General features: G+C 28.8%; 12 non-coding genes across 12 annotated transcripts; all 12 read right to left on the bottom strand.

Annotated features, from left to right (window-relative positions):
* Window positions 1-257: 257 nt before the first annotated feature.
* Window positions 258-329, bottom strand: TRNAC-GCA (transfer RNA cysteine (anticodon GCA)). Its single transcript has one exon. It is a non-coding gene; the product is annotated as a tRNA-Cys (tRNA).
* A 944-nt stretch (window positions 330-1,273) lies between these two features.
* TRNAC-GCA (transfer RNA cysteine (anticodon GCA)) lies at window positions 1,274-1,345 on the bottom strand. The gene has a single exon. It is a non-coding gene; the product is annotated as a tRNA-Cys (tRNA).
* Window positions 1,346-2,287: 942 nt separating this feature from the next.
* On the bottom strand, window positions 2,288-2,359 carry TRNAC-GCA (transfer RNA cysteine (anticodon GCA)). The gene has a single exon. It is a non-coding gene; the product is annotated as a tRNA-Cys (tRNA).
* A 436-nt stretch (window positions 2,360-2,795) lies between these two features.
* Window positions 2,796-2,867, bottom strand: TRNAC-GCA (transfer RNA cysteine (anticodon GCA)). The gene has a single exon. It is a non-coding gene; the product is annotated as a tRNA-Cys (tRNA).
* A 942-nt stretch (window positions 2,868-3,809) lies between these two features.
* Window positions 3,810-3,881, bottom strand: TRNAC-GCA (transfer RNA cysteine (anticodon GCA)). Its single transcript has one exon. It is a non-coding gene; the product is annotated as a tRNA-Cys (tRNA).
* A 2,464-nt stretch (window positions 3,882-6,345) lies between these two features.
* On the bottom strand, window positions 6,346-6,417 carry TRNAC-GCA (transfer RNA cysteine (anticodon GCA)). The gene has a single exon. It is a non-coding gene; the product is annotated as a tRNA-Cys (tRNA).
* Window positions 6,418-7,360: 943 nt separating this feature from the next.
* On the bottom strand, window positions 7,361-7,432 carry TRNAC-GCA (transfer RNA cysteine (anticodon GCA)). The gene has a single exon. It is a non-coding gene; the product is annotated as a tRNA-Cys (tRNA).
* A 1,957-nt stretch (window positions 7,433-9,389) lies between these two features.
* TRNAC-GCA (transfer RNA cysteine (anticodon GCA)) lies at window positions 9,390-9,461 on the bottom strand. The gene has a single exon. It is a non-coding gene; the product is annotated as a tRNA-Cys (tRNA).
* Window positions 9,462-10,399: 938 nt separating this feature from the next.
* TRNAC-GCA (transfer RNA cysteine (anticodon GCA)) lies at window positions 10,400-10,471 on the bottom strand. The gene has a single exon. It is a non-coding gene; the product is annotated as a tRNA-Cys (tRNA).
* A 1,449-nt stretch (window positions 10,472-11,920) lies between these two features.
* On the bottom strand, window positions 11,921-11,992 carry TRNAC-GCA (transfer RNA cysteine (anticodon GCA)). Its single transcript has one exon. It is a non-coding gene; the product is annotated as a tRNA-Cys (tRNA).
* Window positions 11,993-14,454: 2,462 nt separating this feature from the next.
* On the bottom strand, window positions 14,455-14,526 carry TRNAC-GCA (transfer RNA cysteine (anticodon GCA)). Its single transcript has one exon. It is a non-coding gene; the product is annotated as a tRNA-Cys (tRNA).
* A 436-nt stretch (window positions 14,527-14,962) lies between these two features.
* Window positions 14,963-15,034, bottom strand: TRNAC-GCA (transfer RNA cysteine (anticodon GCA)). Its single transcript has one exon. It is a non-coding gene; the product is annotated as a tRNA-Cys (tRNA).
* Window positions 15,035-15,438: the final 404 nt, after the last annotated feature.

The following is a 15,438-nucleotide window of genomic DNA, read 5'->3' as shown; positions in this document are numbered from 1 at the left end:
ATGACTCTTTGTTTTAGAGAGTCCGATGTATTAAATGAAACGATTTACATAATTTTTTTAATCACTATTTAAAAGAAAGAATTTTCCATTTTATTCCTTAATTTTCTTATTTAAACTTTATAAAAAGAAAGCAAATTTACTTCATAAGTCACGTTTAAACAAAACTTGTGCTAAGTTCAGCCTGATATGGATAAGCTGTCTAAATGATATTATTGAAAGGTGTGAAAAAGGTTACATTTTTATGAAAACCATACTACAGGGGGCACTTGGATTTGAGCCAAGGACCTCTTGATCTGCAGTCAAATGCTCTGCCACTGAGCTATACCCCCTACATATTAATAAAAGCAATAATGTTTTTTTGTTTTTGATACATAAAATTTAAAGATTTTTAGAAACTTTTACATTGTGGTGCACTTCCTTTACTCTGATGTGCTTTAGTCTTTCCCAAAAAAAGACTTTGATGATTGCATAAATCACAGAAAATACTCAAGAATTTTTATTACACAGAATGACTCTTTGTTTTAGAGAGTTAGATGTATTAAATGAAACGATTTACATAATTTTTTTAATCACCATTTTCAAGAAAGAATTTTCCATTTTATTCCTTAATTTTCTTATTTAAACTTTATAGAAAGAAAGCAAATTTACTTCATAAGTCACGTTTAAACAAAACTTGTGCTAAGTTCAGCCTGATATGGATAAGCTGTCTAAATGATATTATTGAAAGGTGTGAAAATTTTTACATTTTTATTGAAACCATACTACAGGGGGCACTCGGATTTGAACCAAGGACCTCTTGATCTGCAGTCAAATGCTCTGCCACTGAGTTATACCCCCTACATATTAATAAAAGAAATAATGTTTTTTTGTTTTTGATACATAAAATTTAAAGATTTTTAGAAACTTTTACATTGTGGTGCACTTCCTTTACTCTGATGTGCTTTAGTCTTTCCAAAAAAAAGACTTTGATGATTGCATGAATCACACAAAATACTCAAGAATTTTTATTACACAGAATGACTCTTTGTTTTAGAGAGTCCGATGTATTAAATGAAACGATTTACATAATTTTTTTAATCACTATTTAAAAGAAAGAATTTTCCATTTTATGCCTTAATTTTCTTATTTAAACTTTATAGAAAGAAAGCAAATTTACTTCATAAGTCACGTTTAAATAAAACTTGTGCTAGGTTCAGCCTGATATGGATAAGCTGTCTAAATGATATTATTGAAAGGTGTGAAAAAGGTTACATTTTTATGAAAACCATACTACAGGGGGCACTTGGATTTGAGCCAAGGACCTCTTGATCTGCAGTCAAATGCTCTGCCACTGAGCTATACCCCCTACATATTAATAAAAGCAATAATGTTTTTTGTTTTTGATACATAAAATTTAAAGATTTTTAGAAACTTTTACATTGTGGTGCACTTCCTTTACTCTGATGTGCTTTAGTCTTTCCAGAAAAAAGACTTTGATGATTGCATAAATCACAGAAAATACTCAAGAATTTTTATTACACAGAATGACTCTTTGTTTTAGAGAGTTAGATGTATTAAATGAAACGATTTACATAATTTTTTTAATCACTATTTAAAAGAAAGAATTTTCCATTTTATTCCTTAATTTTCTTATTTAAACTTTATAGAAAGAAAGAAATTTACTTCATAAGTCACGTTTAAACAAAACTTGTGCTAAGTTCAGCCTGATATGGATAAGCTGTCTAAATGATATTATTGAAAGGTGTGAAAATTTTTACATTTTTATGAAAACCTTACTACAGGGGGCACTCGGATATGAACCAAGGACCTCTTGATCTGCAGTCAAATGCTCTGCCACTGAGTTATACCCCCTACATATTAATAAAAGAAATAATGTTTTTTTGTTTTTGATACATAAAATTTAAAGATTTTTAGAAACTTTTACATTGTGGTGCACTTCCTTTACTCTGATGTGCTTTAGTCTTTCCAAAAAAAAGACTTTGATGATTGCATGAATCACACAAAATACTCAAGAATTTTTATTACACAGAATGACTCTTTGTTTTAGAGAGTCCGATGTATTAAATGAAACGATTTACATAATTTTTTTAATCACTATTTAAAAGAAAGAATTTTCCATTTTATTCCTTAATTTTCTTATTTAAACTTTATAAAAAGAAAGCAAATTTACTTCATAAGTCACGTTTAAACAAAACTTGTGCTAAGTTCAGCCTGATATGGATAAGCTGTCTAAATGATATTATTGAAAGGTGTGAAAAAGGTTACATTTTTATGAAAACCATACTACAGGGGGCACTTGGATTTGAGCCAAGGACCTCTTGATCTGCAGTCAAATGCTCTGCCACTGAGCTATACCCCCTACATATTAATAAAAGCAATAATGTTTTTTTGTTTTTGATACATAAAATTTAAAGATTTTTAGAAACTTTTACATTGTGGTGCACTTCCTTTACTCTGATGTGCTTTAGTCTTTCAAAAAAAAAGACTTTGATAATTGCATAAATCACACAAAATACTCAAGAATTTTTATTACACAGAATGACTCTTTGTTTCAGAGAGTCCGATGTATTAAATGAAACGATTTACATAATTTTTTTAATCACTATTTAAAAGAAAGAATTTTCCATTTTATTCCTTAATTTTCTTATTTAAACTTTATAGAAAGAAAGCAAATTTACTTCATAAGTCACGTTTAAACAAAACTTGTGCTAAGTTCAGCCTGATATGGATAAGCTGTCTAAATGATATTATTAAAAGGTGTGAAAAAGGTTACATTTTTATGAAAACCATACTACAGGGGGCACTTGGATTTGAGCCAAGGACCTCTTGATCTGCAGTCAAATGCTCTGCCACTGAGCTATACCCCCTACATATTAATAAAAGAAATAATGTTTTTTTGTTTTTGATACATAAAATTTGAAGATTTTTAGAAACTTTTACATTGTGGTGCACTTCCTTTACTCTGAGGTGCTTTAGTCTTTCCAAAAAAGACTTTGATGATTGCATAAAGCACACAAAATACTCAAGAATTTTTATTACACAGAATGTCTCTTTGTTTTAGAGAGTCCGATGTATTAAATGAAATGATTTACATAATTTTTTTAATCACTATTTAAAAGAAAGAATTTTCCATTTTATTCCTTAATTTTCTTATTTAAACTTTATAGAAAGAAAGCAAACTTACTTCATAAGTCACGTTTAAATAAAACTTGTGCTAAGTTCAGCCTGATATGGATAAGCTGTCTAAATTATATTATTGAAAGGTGTGAAAATTGTTACATTTTTATGAAAACCATATTACAGGGAGCACTCAGATTTGAACCAAGGACCTCTTAATCTGCAGTCAAATGCTCTGCCACTGAGCTATACCCCCTACATATTAATAAAAGAAATAATGTTTTTTTGTTTTTGATACATAAAATTTAAAGATTTTTAGAAACTTTTACATTGTGGTGCACTTCCTTTACTCTGATGTGCTTTAGTCTTTCCAAAAAAAAGACTTTGATGATTGCATAAATCACACAAAATACTCAAGAATTTTTATTACACAGAATGACTCTTTGTTTCAGAGAGTCTGATGTATTAAATGAAACGATTTACATAATTTTTTTAATCACTATTTAAAAGAAAGAATTTTCCATTTTATTCCTTAATTTTCTTATTTAAACTTTATAGAAAGAAAGCAAATTTACTTCATAAGTCACGTTTAAACAAAACTTATGCTAAGTTCAGCCTGATATGGATAAGCTGTCTAAATGATATTATTAAAAGGTGTGAAAAAGGTTACATTTTTATGAAAACCATACTGCAGGGGGCACTTGGATTTGAGCCAAGGACCTCTTGATCTGCAGTCAAATGCTCTGCCACTGAGCTATACCCCCTACATATTAATAAAAGAAATAATTTTTTTTGTTTTTGATACATAAAATTTGAAGATTTTTAGAAACTTTTACATTGTGGTGCACTTCCTTTACTCTGATGTGCTTTAGTCTTTCCAAAAAAGACTTTGATGATTGCATAAAGCACACAAAATACTCAAGAATTTTTATTACACAGAATGACTCTTTGTTTTAGAGAGTCCGATGTATTAAATTAAACGATTTACATAATTTTTTTAATCACTATTTAAAAGAAAGAATTTTCCATTTTATTCCTTAATTTTCTTATTTAAACTTTATAGAAAGAAAGCAAATTTACTTCATAAGTCACGTTTAAATAAAACTTGTGCTAAGTTAAGCCTGATATGGATACGCTGTCTAAATGATATTATTGAAAGGTGTGAAAATTGTTACATTTCTATGAAAACTATACTACAGGGGGCACTCGCATTTGAACCAAGGACCTCTTGATCTGCAGTCAAATGCTCTGCCACTGAGCTATACCCCCTACATATTAATAAAAGAAATAATGTTTTTTTTGTTTTTGATACTTAAAATTTAAAGATTTTTAGAAACTTTTACATTGTGGTGCACTTCCTTTACTCTGATGTGCTTTAGTCTTTCCAAAAAAAAGACTTTGATGATTGCATAAATCACACAAAATACTCAAGAATTTTTATTACACAGAATGACTCTTTGTTTTAGAGAGTCCGATGTATTAAATGAAATGATTTACATAATTTTTTTAATCACTATTTAAAAGAAAGAATTTTCCATTTTATTCCTTAATTTTCTTATTTAAACTTTATAGAAAGAAAGCAAACTTACTTCATAAGTCACGTTTAAATAAAACTTGTGCTAAGTTCAGCCTGATATGGATAAGCTGTCTAAATGATATTATTGAAAGGTGTGAAAATTGTTACATTTTTATGAAAACCATATTACAGGGGGCACTCAGATTTGAACCAAGGACCTCTTAATCTGCAGTCAAATGCTCTGCCACTGAGCTATACCCCCTACATATTAATAAAAGAAATAATAATTTTTTGTTTTTGATACATAATATTTAAAGATTTTTAGAAACTTTTACATTGTGGTGCACTTCCTTTACTCTGATGTGCTTTAGTCTTTCCAAAAAAAAGACTTTGATGATTGCATAAATCACACAAAATACTCAAGAATTTTTATTACACAGAATGACTCTTTGTTTCAGAGAGTCCGATGTATTAAATGAAACGATTTACATAATTTTTTTAATCACTATTTAAAAGAAAGAATTTTCCATTTTATTCCTTAATTTTCTTATTTAAACTTTATAGAAAGAAAGCAAATTTACTTCATAAGTCACGTTTAAACAAAACTTGTGCTAAGTTCAGCCTGATATGGATAAGCTGTCTAAATGATATTATTAAAAGGTGTGAAAAAGGTTACATTTTTATGAAAACCATACTACAGGGGGCACTTGGATTTGAGCCAAGGACCTCTTGATCTGCAGTCAAATGCTCTGCTACTGAGCTATACCCCCTACATATTAATAAAAGAAATAATGTTTTTTTGTTTTTGATACATAAAATTTGAAGATTTTTAGAAACTTTTACATTGTGGTGCACTTCCTTTACTCTGATGTGCTTTAGTTTTTCCAAAAAAGACTTTGATGATTGCATAAAGCACACAAAATACTCAAGAATTTTTATTACACAGAATGACTCTTTGTTTTAGAGAGTCCGATGTATTAAATTAAACGATTTACATAATTTTTTTAATCACTATTTAAAAGAAAGAATTTTCCATTTTATTCCTTAATTTTCTTATTTAAACTTTATAGAAAGAAAGCAAATTTACTTCATAAGTCACGTTTAAATAAAACTTGTGCTAAGTTAAGCCTGATATGGATACGCTGTCTAAATGATATTATTGAAAGGTGTGAACATTTTTACATTTTTATGAAAACCATATTACAGGGGGCACTCAGATTTGAACCAAGGACCTCTTAATCTGCAGTCAAATGCTCTGCCACTGAGCTATACCCCCTACATATTAATAAAAGAAATAATGTTTTTTTGTTTTTGATACATAAAATTTAAAGATTTTTAGAAACTTTTACATTGTGGTGCACTTCCTTTACTCTGATGTGCTTTAGTCTTTCAAAAAAAAAGACTTTGATAATTGCATAAATCACACAAAATACTCAAGAATTTTTATTACACAGAATGACTCTTTGTTTCAGAGAGTCCGATGTATTAAATGAAACGATTTACATAATTTTTTTAATCACTATTTAAAAGAAAGAATTTTCCATTTTATTCCTTAATTTTCTTATTTAAACTTTATAGAAAGAAAGCAAATTTACTTCATAAGTCACGTTTAAACAAAACTTGTGCTAAGTTCAGCCTGATATGGATAAGCTGTCTAAATGATATTATTAAAAGGTGTGAAAAAGGTTACATTTTTATGAAAACCATACTACAGGGGGCACTTGGATTTGAGCCAAGGACCTCTTGATCTGCAGTCAAATGCTCTGCCACTGAGCTATACCCCCTACATATTAATAAAAGAAATAATGTTTTTTTGTTTTTGATACATAAAATTTGAAGATTTTTAGAAACTTTTACATTGTGGTGCACTTCCTTTACTCTGATGTGCTTTAGTCTTTCCAAAAAAGACTTTGATGATTGCATAAAGCACACAAAATACTCAAGAATTTTTATTACACAGAATGACTCTTTGTTTTAGAGAGTCCGATGTATTAAATTAAACGATTTACATAATTTTTTTAATCACTATTTAAAAGAAAGAATTTTCCATTTTATTCCTTAATTTTCTTATTTAAACTGTATAGAAAGAAAGCAAATTTACTTCATAAGTCACGTTTAAATAAAACTTGTGCTAAGTTAAGCCTGATATGGATACGCTGTCTAAATGATATTATTGAAAGGTGTGAAAATTGTTACATTTCTATGAAAACCATACTACAGGGGGCACTCGCATTTGAACCAAGGACCTCTTGATCTGCAGTCAAATGCTCTGCCACTGAGCTATACCCCCTACATATTAATAAAAGAAATAATGTTTTTTTTGTTTTTGATACTTAAAATTTAAAGATTTTTAGAAACTTTTACATTGTGGTGCACTTCCTTTACTCTGATGTGCTTTAGTCTTTCCAAAAAAAAGACTTTGATGATTGCATAAATCACACAAAATACTCAAGAATTTTTATTACACAGAATGACTCTTTGTTTTAGAGAGTCCGATGTATTAAATGAAACGATTTACATAATTTTTTTAATCACTATTTAAAAGAAAGAATTTTCCATTTTATTCCTTAATTTTCTTATTTAAACTTTATAAAAAGAAAGCAAATTTACTTCATAAGTCACGTTTAAACAAAACTTGTGCTAAGTTCAGCCTGATATGGATAAGCTGTCTAAATGATATTATTGAAAGGTGTGAAAATTGTTACATTTTTATGAAAACCATACTACAGGGGGCACTCGGATTTGAACCAAGGACCTCTTGATCTGCAGTCAAATGCTCTGCCACTGAGCTATACCCCCTACATATTAATAAAAGAAATAATGTTTTTTTGTTTTTGATACATAAAATTTGAAGATTTTTAGAAACTTTTACATTGTGGTGCACTTCCTTTACTCTGATGTGCTTTAGTCTTTCCAAAAAAAAGACTTTGATGATTGCATAAAGCACACAAAATACCCAAGTATTTTTATTACACAGAATGACTCTTTGTTTTAGAGAGTCCGATGTATTAAATGAAACGATTTACATAATTTTTTTAATCACTATTTAAAAGAAAGAATTTTCCATTTTATTCCTTAATTTTCTTATTTAAACTTTATAGAAAGAAAGCAAATTTACTTCATAAGTCATGTTTAAACAAAACTTGTGCTAAGTTTAGCCTGATATGGATAAGCTGTCTAAATGATATTATTGAAAGGTGTGAAAAAGGTTACATTTTTATGAAAACCATACTACAGGGGGCACTTGGATTTGAGCCAAGGACCTCTTGATCTGCAGTCAAATGCTCTGCCACTGAGTTATACCCCCTACATATTAATAAAAGAAATAATGTTTTTTTGTATTTGATACATAAAATTTGAAGATTTTTTGAAACTTTTACATTGTGGTGCACTTCCTTTACTCTGATGTGCTTTAGTCTTTCCAAAAAAAGACTTTGATGATTGCATAAAGCACACAAAATACTCAAGAATTTTTATTACACAGAATGACTCTTTGTTTTAGAGAGTCCGATGTATTAAATGAAATGATTTACATAATTTTTTAATCACTATTTAAAAGAAAGAATTTTCCATTTTATTCCTTAATTTTCTTATTTAAACTTTATAGAAAGAAAGCAAACTTACTTCATAAGTCACGTTTAAATAAAACTTGTGCCAAGTTCAGCCTGATATGGATAAGCTGTCTAAATTATATTATTGAAAGGTGTGAAAAAGGTTACATTTTTATGAAAACCATACTACAGGGGGCACTTGGATTTGAGCCAAGGACCTCTTGATCTGCAGTCAAATGCTCTGCCACTGAGTTATACCCCCTACATATTAATAAAAGAAATAATGTTTTTTTGTTTTTGATACATAAAATGTAAAGATTTTTAGAAACTTTTACATTGTGGTGCACTTCCTTTACTCTGATGTGCTTTTGTCTTTCCAAAAAAAAGACTTTGATGATTGCATAAATCACACAAAATACTCAAGAATTTTTATTACACAGAATGACTCTTTGTTTTAGAGAGTCCGATGTATTAAATGAAACGATTTACATAATTTTTTTAATCACTATTTAAAAGAAATAATTTTCCATTTTATTCCTTAATTTTCTTATTTAAACTTTATAGAAAGAAAGCAAATTTACTTCATAAGTCACAATTAAATAAAACTTGTGCTAAGTTCAGCCTGATATGGATAAGCTGTCTAAATGATATTATTGAAAGGTGTGAAAATTGTTACATTTTTATGAAAACCATACTACAGGGGGCACTCGGATTTGAACCAAGGACCTCTTGATCTGCAGTCAAATGCTCTGCCACTGAGTTATACCCAAACATATTAATAAAAGAAATAATTTTTTTTGGTTTTTGATACATAAAATTTGAAGATTTTTAGAAACGTTTACATTGTGGTGCACTTCCTTTACTCTGATGTGCTTTAGTCTTTCCAAAAAAAAGAATTTGATGATTGCATAAATCACACAAAATACTCAAGAATTTTTATTACACAGAATGACTCTTTGTTTTAGAGAGTCCGATGTATTAAATGAAACGATTTACATAATTTTTTTAATCACTATTTAAAAGAAAGAATTTTCCATTTTATTCCTTAATTTTCTTATTTAAACTTTATAGAAAGAAAGCAAATTTACTTCATAAGTCACGTTTAAACAAAACTTGTGCTAAGTTCAGCCTGATATGGATAAGCTGTCTAAATGATATTATTGAAAGGTGTGAAAATTGTTACATTTTTATGAAAACCATACTACAGGGGGCACTCGGATTTGAACCAAGGACCTCTTGATCTGCAGTCAAATGCTCTGCCATTGAGCTATACCCCCTACATATTAATAAAAGAAATAATGTTTTTTTGTTTTTGATACATAAAATTTGAAGATTTTTAGAAACATTTACATTGTGGTGCACTTCCTTTAATCTGATGTACTTTAGTCTTTCCAAAAAAGACTTTGATGATTGCATAAAGCACACAAAATACTCATGAATTTTTATTACACAGAATGACACTTTGTTTAAGAGAGTCCGATGTATTAAATGAAATGATTTACATAATTTTTTTAATCACTATTTAAAAGAAAGAATTTTCAATTTTATACCTTAATTTTCTTATTTAAACTTTATAGAAAGAAAGCAAATTTACTTCATAAGTCACGTTTAAATAAAACTTGTGCTAAGTTCAGCCTGATATGGATAAGCTGTCTAAATGATATTATTGAAAGGTGTGAAAATTGTTACATTTTTATGAAAACCATACTACAGGGGGCACTTGGATTTGAGCCAAGGACCTCTTGATCTGCAGTCAAATGCTCTGCCACTGAGTTATACCCCTACATATTAATAAAAGAAATAATTTTTTTGGTTTTTGATACATAAAATTTGAAGATTTTTAGAAACTTTTACATTGTGGTGCACTTCCTTATCTCTGATGTGCTTTAGTCTTTCCAAAAAAGACTTTGATGATTGCATAAAGCACACAAAATACTCAAGAATTTTTATTACACAGAATGACTCTTTGTTTTAGAGAGTCTGATGTATTAAATGAAACGACATACATAATTTTTTTAATCACTATTTAAAAGAAAGAATTTTCCATTTTATTCCTTAATTTTCTTATTTAAACTTTATAGAAAGAAAGCAAATTTACTTCATAAGTCACGTTTAAACAAAACTTGTGCTAAGTTCAGCCTGATATGGATAAGCTGTCTAAATGATATTATTGAAAGGTGTGAAAATTGTTACATTTTTATGAAAACCATACTACAGGGGGCACTCGGATTTGAACCAAGGACCTCTTGATCTGCAGTCAAATGCTCTGCCACTGAGCTATACCCCCTACATATTAATAAAAGAAATAACGTTTTTTTGTTTTTGATACATAAAATTTAAAGATTTTTATAAACTTTTACATTGTGGTGCACTTCCTTTACTCTGATGTGCTTTAGTCTTTCCAAAAAAAAGACTTTGATGATTGCATAAATCACACAAAATACTCAAGAATTTTTATTACACAGAATGACTCTTTGTTTTAGAGAGTCCGATGTATTAAATGAAACGATTTACATAATTCTTTTAATCACTATTTAAAAGAAAGAATTTTCCATTTTATTCCTTAATTTTCTTATTTAAACTTTATAGAAAGAAAGCAAATTTACTTCATAAGTCACGTTTAAATAAAACTTGTGCTAAGTTAAGCCTGATATGGATAAGCTGTCTAAATGATATTATTGAAAGGTGTGAAAATTTTTACATTTTTATGAAAACCATACTACAGGGGGCACTCGGATTTGAACCAAGGACCTCTTGATCTGCAGTCAAATGCTCTGCCACTGAGTTTTACCCCCTACAAATTAATAAAAGAAATAATGTTTTTTTGTTTTTGATACATAAAATTTAAAGATTTTTAGAAACTTTTACATTGTGGTGCACTTCCTTTACTCTGATGTGCTTTAGTCTTTCCAAAAAAAAGACTTTGATGATTGCATGAATCACACAAAATACTCAAGAATTTTTATTACACAGAATGACTCTTTGTTTTAGAGAGTCCGATTTATTAAATGAAACGATTTACATAATTTTTTTAATCACTATTTAAAAGAAAGAATTTTCCATTTTATTCCTTAATTTTCTTATTTAAACTTTATAAAAAGAAAGCAAATTTACTTCATAAGTCACGTTTAAACAAAACTTGTGCTAAGTTCAGCCTGATATGGATAAGCTGTCTAAATGATATTATTGAAAGGTGTGAAAATTGTTACATTTTTATGAAAACCATACTACAGGGGGCACTTGGATTTGAGCCAAGGACCTCTTGATATGCAGTCAAATTCTCTGCCACTGAGATATACCCCCTACATTTTAATAAAAGAAATAATTTTTTTTGTTTTTGATACATAAAATTTGAAGATTTTTAGAAACTTTTACATTGTGGTGCACTTCCTTTACTCTGATGTGCTTTAGTCTTTCCAAAAAAGACTTTGATGATTGCATAAAGCACACAAAATACTCAAGAATTTTTATTACACAGAATGACTCTTTGTTTTAGAGAGTCTGATGTATTAAATGAAACGATTTACATAATTTTTTTAATCACTATTTAAAAGAAAGAATTTTCCATTTTATGCCTTAATTTTCTTATTTAAACTTTATAGAAAGAAAGCAAATTTACTTCATAAGTCACAATTAAATAAAACTTGTGCTAGGTTCAGCCTGATATGGATAAGCTGTCTAAATGATATTATTGAAAGGTGTGAAAATTGTTACATTTTTATGAAAACCATACTACAGGGGGCACTCGGATTTGAACCAAGGACCTCTTGATCTGCAGTCAAATGCTCTGCCACTGAGCTATACCCCCTACATATTAATAAAAGAAATAATGTTTTTTGGTTTTTGATACATAAAATTTAAAGATTTTTAGAAACTTTTACATTGTGGTGCACTTCCTTTACTCTGATGTGCTTTAGTCTTTCCAAAAAAAAGACTTTGATGATTGCATTAATCACACAAAATACGCAAGAATTTTTATTAAACAGAAGGACTCTTTGTTTTAGAGAGTCCGATGTATTAAATTAAACGATTTACATAATTTTTTTAATCACTATTTAAAAGAAAGAATTTTCCATTTTATTCCTTAATTTTTTTATTTAAACTTTATAGAAAGAAAGCAAATTTACTTCATAAGTCACGTTTAAAACAAACTTGTGCTAAGTTCAGCCTGATATGGATAAGCTGTCTAAATGATATTATTGAAAGGTGTGAAAATTGTTACATTTTTATGAAAACCATACTACAGGGGGCACTTGGATTTGAGCCAAGGACCTCTTGATCTGCAGTCAAATGCTCTGCCACTGAGCTACACCCCCTACATGTTAATAAAAGAAATAATGTTTTTTTGTTTTTGATACATAAAATTTGAAGATTTTTAGAAACATTTACATTGTGGTGCACTTCCTTTACTCTGATGTGCTTTAGTCTTTCCAAAAAAAGACTTTGATGATTGCATAAAGCACACAAAATACTCATGAATTTTTATTACACAGAATGACACTTTGTTTTAGAGAGTCTGATGTATTAAATGAAATGATTTACATAATTTTTTAATCACTATTTAAAAGAAAGAATTTTCCATTTTATTCCTTAATTTTCTTATTTAAACTTTATAGAAAGAAAGCAAATTTACTTCATAAGTCACGTTTAAATAAAACTTGTGCTAAGTTCAGCCTGATATGGATAAGCTGTCTAAATGATATTATTGAAAGGTGTGAAAATTGTTACATTTTTATGAAAACCATACTACAGGGGGCACTCGGATTTGATCCAAGGACCTCTTGATCTGCAGTCAAATGCTCTGCCACTGAGCTATACCCCTACATATTAATAAAAGAGATAATTTTTTTTGTTTTTGATACATAAAATTTGAAGATTTTTAGAAACTTTTACATTGTGGTGCACTTCCTTTACTCTGATGTGCTTTAGTCTTTCCAAAAAAGACTTTGATGATTGCATAAAGCACACAAAATACTCAAGAATTTTTATTACACAGAATGACTCTTTGTTTTAGAGAGTCCGATGTATTAAATGAAACGATATACATAATTTTTTTAATCACTATTTAAAAGAAAGAATTTTCCATTTTATTCCTTAATTTTCTTATTTAAACTTTATAGAAAGAAAGCAAATTTACTTCATAAGTCACGTTTAAACAAAACTTGTGCTAAGTTCAGCCTGATATGGATAAGCTGTCTAAATCATATTATTGAAAGGTGTGAAAATTGTTACATTTTTATGAAAACCATACTACAGGGGGCACTCGGATTTGAACCAAGGACCTCTTGATCTGCAGTCAAATCCTCTGCCACTGAGCTATACCCCCTACATATTAATAAAAGAAATAACGTTTTTTTGTTTTTGATACATAAAATTTAAAGATTTTTAGAAACTTTTACATTGTGGTGCACTTCCTTTACTCTGATGTGCTTTAGTCTTTCCAAAAAAAAGACTTTGATGATTGCATAAATCACACAAAATACTCAAGAATTTTTATTACACAGAATGACTCTTTGTTTTAGAGAGTCCGATGTATTAAATGAAACGATTTACATAATTTTTTTAATCACTATTTAAAAGAAAGAATTTTCCATTTTATTCCTTAATTTTCTTATTTAAACTTTATAGAAAGAAAGCAAATTTACTTCATAAGTCACGTTTAAATAAAACTTGTGCTAAGTTAAGCCTGATATGGATAAGCTGTCTAAATGATATTATTGAAAGGTGTGAAAATTTTTACATTTTTATGAAAACCATACTACAGGGGGCACTCGGATTTGAACCAAGGACCTCTTGATCTGCAGTCAAATGCTCTGCCACTGAGTTATACCCCCTACATATTAATAAAAGAAATAATGTTTTTTTGTTTTTGATACATAAAATTTAAAGATTTTTAGAAACTTTTACATTGTGGTGCACTTCCTTTACTTTGATGTGCTTTAGTCTTTCCAAAAAAAAGACTTTGATGATTGCATGAATCACACAAAATACTCAAGAATTTTTATTACACAGAATGACTCTTTGTTTTAGAGAGTCCGATTTATTAAATGAAACGATTTACATAATTTTTTTAATCACTATTTAAAAGAAAGAATTTTCCATTTTATTCCTTAATTTTCTTATTTAAACTTTATAAAAAGAAAGCAAATTTACTTCATAAGTCACGTTTAAACAAAACTTGTGCTAAGTTCAGCCTGATATGGATAAGCTGTCTAAATGATATTATTGAAAGGTGTGAAAAAGGTTACATTTTTATGAAAACCATACTACAGGGGGCACTTGGATTTGAGCCAAGGACCTCTTGATCTGCAGTCAAATGCTCTGCCACTGAGCTATACCCCCTACATATTAATAAAAGCAATAATGTTTTTTTGTTTTTGATACATAAAATTTAAAGATTTTTAGAAACTTTTACATTGTGGTGCACTTCCTTTACTCTGATGTGCTTTAGTCTTTCCAAAAAAAAGACTTTGAGGATTGCATGAATCACACAAAATACTCAAGAATTTTTATTACACAGAATGACTCTTTGTTTTAGAGAGTCCGATGTATTAAATGAAACTATTTACATAATTTTTTTAATCACTATTTAAAAGAAAGAATTTTCCATTTTATTCCTTAATTTTCTTATTTAAACTTTATAGAAAGAAAGCAAATTTACTTCATAAGTCACGTTTAAATAAAACTTGTGCTAAGTTAAGCCTGATATGGATAAGCTGTCTAAATGATATTATTGAAAGGTGTGAAAAAGGTTACATTTTTATGAAAACCATACTACAGGGGGCACTTGGATTTGAGCCAAGGACCTCTTGATCTGCAGTCAAATGCTCTGCCACTGAGCTATACCCCCTACATATTAATAAAAGCAATAATGTTTTTTGTTTTTGATACATAAAATTTAAAGATTTTTAGAAACTTTTACATTGTGGTGCTTTTCCTTTACTCTGATGTGCTTTAGTCTTTCCAAAAAAAAGACTTTGATGATTGCATAAATCACAGAAAATATTTAAGAATTTTTATTACACAGAATGACTCTTTGTTTCAGAGAGTCCGATGTATTAAATGAAACGATTTACATAATTTTTTTAATCACTATTTAAAAGAAAGAATTTTCCATTTTATTCCTTAATTTTCTTATTTAAACTTTATAGAAAGAAAGCAAATTTACTTCATAAGTCACGTTTAAACAAAACTTGTGCTAAGTTCAGCCTGATATGGATAAGCTGTCTAAATGATATTATTGAAAGGTGTGAA

This window comes from Anomaloglossus baeobatrachus, chromosome 1, assembly GCF_048569485.1.
Source record: "Anomaloglossus baeobatrachus isolate aAnoBae1 chromosome 1, aAnoBae1.hap1, whole genome shotgun sequence".
Taxonomy (NCBI): Eukaryota; Metazoa; Chordata; class Amphibia; order Anura; family Aromobatidae; genus Anomaloglossus; species Anomaloglossus baeobatrachus.
Note: the sequence above shows the minus strand (reverse complement) of the source record. Positions and strands in the feature narration are given on the sequence as shown.